The 6162-nt window shown below is 52.0% G+C and overlaps 1 protein-coding gene across 2 annotated transcripts in view; it reads left to right on the top strand.

The window, feature by feature from the left end:
- Positions 1-5054: 5054 nt before the first annotated feature.
- TFB1M (transcription factor B1, mitochondrial) overlaps positions 5055-6162 on the top strand; it is a 187849-nt gene continuing 186741 nt past the window's right edge. For both annotated transcript variants that reach the window (XM_066596065.1, XM_066596064.1), the window contains exon 1: positions 5055-5141. The gene's annotated coding sequence lies outside the window, so the exon portion shown is untranslated. The remainder of the gene's footprint in view (positions 5142-6162) is intronic.

The raw sequence follows: 6162 nt of genomic DNA, 5'->3' as shown, positions 1-6162 counted from the left end.
TAGAGTCCACAGCTCTGTATGTCCATGTGGTATAGAGTCCACAGCTCTGTATGTCCATGTGGTATAGAGTCCACAGCTCTGTGTGTTCCTATGGTATATAGTCCACAGCTCTGTGTGTCCCTGTGGTATATAGTCCATAGCTCTGTGTGTCCCTGTGGTATATAGTCCACAGCGGTGTGTGTTCCTGTGGTATATAGTCCACAGTAGTGTGTGTCCCTGTGGTATATAGTCCACAGCTGTGTGTGTACCTGTAGTATATAATTCACAGCTGTGTGTGTCCCTGTGGTATATAGTCCACAGCTCTGTGTGTCCCTGTGGTATATAGTCCACAGCTCTGTGTGTCCCTATGGTACATAGTCCACAACTGTGTGTCCTGTAGTATATAGTTCACAGCTCTGTGTGTCCCTGTGGCATATAGTCCACAGCTCTGTGTGTCCCTGTGGTATATAGTCCACAGCTCTGTGTGTCCCTGTGGTATATAGTCCACAGCTGTGTGTGTCCCTGTGGTATATAGTCCACAGCTGTGTGTGTCCCTGTGATATATAGTCCACAGCTCTGTGTGTCCCTGTGGTATATAGTCCACAGCTGTGTGTGTCCCTGTGGCATAGAGTCCACAGCTGTGTGCGTCCCTTTGGTATATAGTCCTAAGCTGTGTGTGTCCCTGTGGTATATAGTCCCAAGCTGTGTGTGTCCTGTGGTATATAGTCCACAGCTGTGTGTGTCCTGTGGTATATAGTCCACAGCTGTGTGTGTCCCTGTGGTATATAGTCCACAGCTGTGTGTGTCCCTGTGGTATATAGTCCACAGCTGTGTGTGTCCCTGTGGTATATAGTCCACAGCTGTGTGTGTCCCTGTGGTATATAGTCCACAGCTGTGTGTGTCCCTGTGGCATAGAGTCCACAGCTGTGTGCGTCCCTTTGGTATATAGTCCTAAGCTGTGTGTGTCCCTGTGGTATATAGTCCCAAGCTGTGTGTGTCCTGTGGTATATAGTCCACAGCTGTGTGTGTCCTGTGGTATATAGTCCACAGCTGTGTGTGTCCCTGTGGTATATAGTCCACAGCTGTGTGTGTCCCTGTGGTATATAGTCCACAGCTGTGTGTGTCCCTGTGGTATATAGTCCACAGCTGTGTGTGTCCCTGTGGTATATAGTCCACAGCTGTGTGTGTCCCTGTGGTATATAGTCCACAGCTGTGTGTGTCCCTGTGGTATATAGTCCACAGCTGTGTGTGTCCCTGTGGTATATAGTCCACAGCTGTGTGTGTCCCTGTGGTATATAGTCCACAGCTGTGTGTGTCCCTGTGGTATATAGTCCACAGCTGTGTGTGTCCCTGTGGTATATAGTCCACAGCTGTGTGTGTCCCTGTGGTATATAGTCCACAGCTGTGTGTGTCCCTGTGGTATATAGTCCACAGCTCTGTGTGTCCCTGTGGTATATAGTCCACAGCTCTGTGTGTCCCTGTGGTATATAGTCCACAGCTCTGTGTGTCCCTGTGGTATATAGTTCACAGCTCTGTGTGTCCCTGTGGTATATAGTCCACAGCTCTGTGTGTCCCTGTGGTATATAGTCCACAGCTCTGTGTGTCCCTGTGGTATATAGTCCACAGCTCTGTGTGTCCCTGTGGTATATAGTCCACAGCTCTGTGTGTCCCTGTGGTATATAGTCCACAGCTCTGTGTGTCCCTGTGGTATATAGTCCACAGCTCTGTGTGTCCCTGTGGTATATAGTCCACAGCTCTGTGTGTCCCTGTGGTATATAGTCCACAGCTCTGTGTGTCCCTGTGGTATATAGTCCACAGCTCTGTGTGTCCCTGTGGTATATAGTCCACAGCTCTGTGTGTCCCTGTGGTATATAGTCCACAGCTCTGTGTGTCCCTGTGGTATATAGTCCACAGCTGTGTGTGTCCCTGTGGTATATAGTCCACAGCTCTGTGCGTCTCTGTGGTATATAGTCCACAGCTGTGTGTGTTCCTGTGGTATATAGTCCACAGCTTTGTGTGTTCCTGTGGTATATAGTCCACAGCTGTGTGTCTTGTAGTATATAGTTCACAGCTGTGTGTGTCCCTGTGGTATATAGTCCACAGCTCTGTGTGTCCTTGTGGTATATAGTCCACAGCTATGTGTCCCTATGGTATATAGTCCACAGCTCTGCGTGCTCTGTGTGTCGCTATGGTATATAGTCCACAGCTCTATATGTTCCTATGGTATAGAGTCCACAGCTCTGTGTCTCCCTGTGGTATAGAATCCACAGCTCTGTGTCTCCCTGTGGTATAGAATCCACAGCTCTGTGTCTCCCTGTGGTATAGAATCCACAGCTCTGTGTCTCCCTGTGGTATAGAATCCACAGCGCTGTGTCTCCCTGTGGTATAGAGTCCACAGCTCTGTGTGTCCATGTAGTATAGAGTCCACAGCTCTGTGTGTCCCTGTGGTATAGAGTCCACAGCTCTGTGTCTCCCTGTGGCATAGAGTCCACAGCTCTGTCTCCCCCTGTGGCATAGAGTCCACAGCTCTGTCTCCCCCTGTGGCATAGAGTCCACAGCTCTGTCTCCCCCTGTGGCATAGAGTCCACAGCTCTGTCTCCCCCTGTGGCATAGAGTCCACAGCTCTGTCTCCCCCTGTGGCATAGAGTCCACAGCTCTGTCTCCCCCTGTGGCATAGAGTCCACAGCTCTGTCTCCCCCTGTGGCATAGAGTCCACAGCTCTGTCTCCCCCTGTGGCATAGAGTCCACAGCTCTGTCTCCCCCTGTGGCATAGAGTCCACAGCTCTGTCTCCCCCTGTGGCATAGAGTCCACAGCTCTGTCTCCCCCTGTGGCATAGAGTCCACAGCTCTGTCTCCCCCTGTGGCATAGAGTCCACAGCTCTGTCTCCCCCTGTGGCATAGAGTCCACAGCTCTGTCTCCCCCTGTGGCATAGAGTCCACAGCTCTGTCTCCCCCTGTGGCATAGAGTCCACAGCTCTGTCTCCCCCTGTGGCATAGAGTCCACAGCTCTGTCTCCCCCTGTGGCATAGAGTCCACAGCTCTGTCTCCCCCTGTGGCATAGAGTCCACAGCTCTGTCTCCCCCTGTGGCATAGAGTCCACAGCTCTGTCTCCCCCTGTGGCATAGAGTCCACAGCTCTGTCTCCCCCTGTGGCATAGAGTCCACAGCTCTGTCTCCCCCTGTGGCATAGAGTCCACAGCTCTGTCTCCCCCTGTGGCATAGAGTCCACAGCTCTGTCTCCCCCTGTGGCATAGAGTCCACAGCTCTGTCTCCCCCTGTGGCATAGAGTCCACAGCTCTGTCTCCCCCTGTGGCATAGAGTCCACAGCTCTGTCTCCCCCTGTGGCATAGAGTCCACAGCTCTGTCTCCCCCTGTGGCATAGAGTCCACAGCTCTGTCTCCCCCTGTGGCATAGAGTCCACAGCTCTGTCTCCCCCTGTGGCATAGAGTCCACAGCTCTGTCTCCCCCTGTGGCATAGAGTCCACAGCTCTGTCTCCCCCTGTGGCATAGAGTCCACAGCTCTGTCTCCCCCTGTGGCATAGAGTCCACAGCTCTGTCTCCCCCTGTGGCATAGAGTCCACAGCTCTGTCTCCCCCTGTGGCATAGAGTCCACAGCTCTGTCTCCCCCTGTGGCATAGAGTCCACAGCTCTGTCTCCCCCTGTGGCATAGAGTCCACAGCTCTGTCTCCCCCTGTGGCATAGAGTCCACAGCTCTGTGTGTCCCTGTGGCATAGAGTCCACAGCTCTGTGTGTCCCTGTGGCATAGAGTCCACAGCTCTGTGTGTCCCTGTGGCATAGAGCCCACAGCTCTGTGTGTCCCTGTGGCATAGAGCCCACAGCTCTGTGTGTCCCTGTGGCATAGAGTCCACAGCTCTGTGTGTCCCTGTGGTATATATATTCCACAGGTCTATGTGTCCCTGTGGTATATAGTCCACAGCTCTGTGTGTCCCTGTGGTATATAGTCCACAGCTCTGTGTGTCCCTGTGGTATATAGTCCACAGCTCTGTGTGTCCTGTAGTATATAATCCACTACTGATATGACATCCTTAGTGTTGGGGCTCATTCACAGGGCTGTTTTCACAACGTATTACACCCATGATGCAGGGCCATGTAACACATGGTGAATAGAGGAAAGTAAATGGAATATTCTTGCTCCATTCACATTAGTACGTCAACACCGCAAGGTGATGCGTGACAGCAAAAATTTGTAGCACAATCTATTTCTCTGCGTATCAAGCAGTGAGAGCCCTATAGGCAGCTTATGCAATACATTGTGTATAGGTAACCATACATGCACACCCTTGCTATGACGGCGGATTGAGATGAGCATGGTTTTCTCCCCCGTGATAATCATGGCCGTATAATAGGACAAAACAAAACCACTGATCTCTATAGGATTTCAGTGGTTCCGTCTTACCATCTCTTTTCCCGCTGGTGATTTGTACGGCCGGAAAAAAATAGGACTTGCCCTAGTGAATACATCGTGCGGGAAAGATAGGGCAGTCGCTATCTTCCTCACCGCATTTTTTAAAACTCCGGCGCTCTGGCTTGTTGTTTAAACTGCTGCTGAAGGGATTTCCTTCGTTCAGGCGCAGCTACGTCCGTTACGCTGAGTGTAATTGCGTCTATGGCAGAAACAGAGAGGGGAACTTTTAAAAATGTCACGCTGTGCATGAGATACGCGGTCATGCACCGTGCACTAACTGCCATATGCGGCCTCTGCTGGTTCACACAGACCACTAGGGTGCTGCAGGACTCTTGTAGCGTTTTACGCATGCGGTCATGTCATGAGTGTTGGTAGAGCAGCAGGCACTGAGGAGCAGTCTCGGCTGTCTGCAGTTTTACTAATGGTTGTGTCATAGCACAGCCCATGCAGATGTAAAGGTGTCAGTTTCATGAGCACACCACAGCTCGTTCCAGCATTGCCATATACTGAACACATGGCCGCAAGCTCCTCCCACCCATGTTACTTCTCACATGGTTATGACATAATCCAAAATCCTTCCTCCAACACGAATCTTCTTTCTACAAAATCTACCAGCAGGCCTGCACGCTAACATACGCTTCCTGTACACGTGACTGATCACCTGATTATGACATCATCAAAGGTCCTTTACCCCACCAGGATCTGTGCTGAGGCCCGCTCTATCAGTTCTCTGCAGTGTGAGTGTCAGTAGAATTACATTTGTTGCTGTAATAAAGTTTGTTTTATGATGAGGCAGCTGGCTGGTGGCAGAGGAGGTACACCTGTCCTGTGCTTACATAGAAACTAATAGTCTGGGTGCCTCATTAACCCATTAGTTACAGGTCAGTTCTGTGCCTTAAAGGGGTAGTCTCGCGGCAGCAAGTAGGGTTATACACTTCTGTATGGCCATATTAATGCACTTTGTAATGTACATCGTGCATTAATTATGAGCCATACAAAAGTTATTCACTTACCTGCTCCGTTGCTAGCGTCCTCGTCTCCATGGTTCCGTCTAAATTCGCTGGCAGCTTGCTTTTTTAGACGCGCTTGCGCAGTCTGGTCTTCTCCTTTCAGCACGAGCCGCTTCAGTGTGCTCGCCGCTACAGCTCTTCTGCGCATGCGCAGACGAGCTGTCACTGCTCGGGAGCGCACTGGAGCGGCCATTCTGTACCATCCTCTGTTAGAGGAAGGTGCAGAGCCGCCCAGCCGAGAAGCCGCCCAGCCGTCCAGGTAAGTGATGGGCCGGGGGGGGGCTGCCGCTGGGCCGGGGGGGGGGCTGCCGCTGGGCCGGAGGAACTGTCGCTACGCCGGGGGGGGGGGGGGGGCTGTCGCTAGGCCGGGGGAACTGTCGCTGGGCCGGGGGAGGGGCTGCGCCGGTTACCTGCTGCCTGGCGGTGGGTGACTGTGTGCCGTGGTCGGCCGCGTTGAATCCAGGGGTCCGGTCGGCGGCTGCGGGGCGTCTGGTTGTCAGGGAGACACAGCTGGTAGCGTCTCGGGAGCACGCACGTCGAGCTACAGCAAGCGAAGGGAAAAGAGCTGGCGGCCATCTTGGGAAAATTTTTATAAGTTGCTGAAACGCTGGAACTGTAAGTAGAAACCAGCTAGAAAAGTCATTTACAGGGGTAATTAGTAATGTATGCTTAATTAGGGGGACTGGGCAAAAAAAAAAATTCACTGCTTCCTCGAGACATCTCCTTTAAGGACGGATTCATTTAGGCT

The sequence above is a fragment of the Eleutherodactylus coqui genome, chromosome 3 (genome assembly GCF_035609145.1).
Source record: "Eleutherodactylus coqui strain aEleCoq1 chromosome 3, aEleCoq1.hap1, whole genome shotgun sequence".
NCBI lineage: Eukaryota > Metazoa > Chordata > Amphibia > Anura > Eleutherodactylidae > Eleutherodactylus > Eleutherodactylus coqui.
Note: the sequence above shows the minus strand (reverse complement) of the source record. Positions and strands in the feature narration are given on the sequence as shown.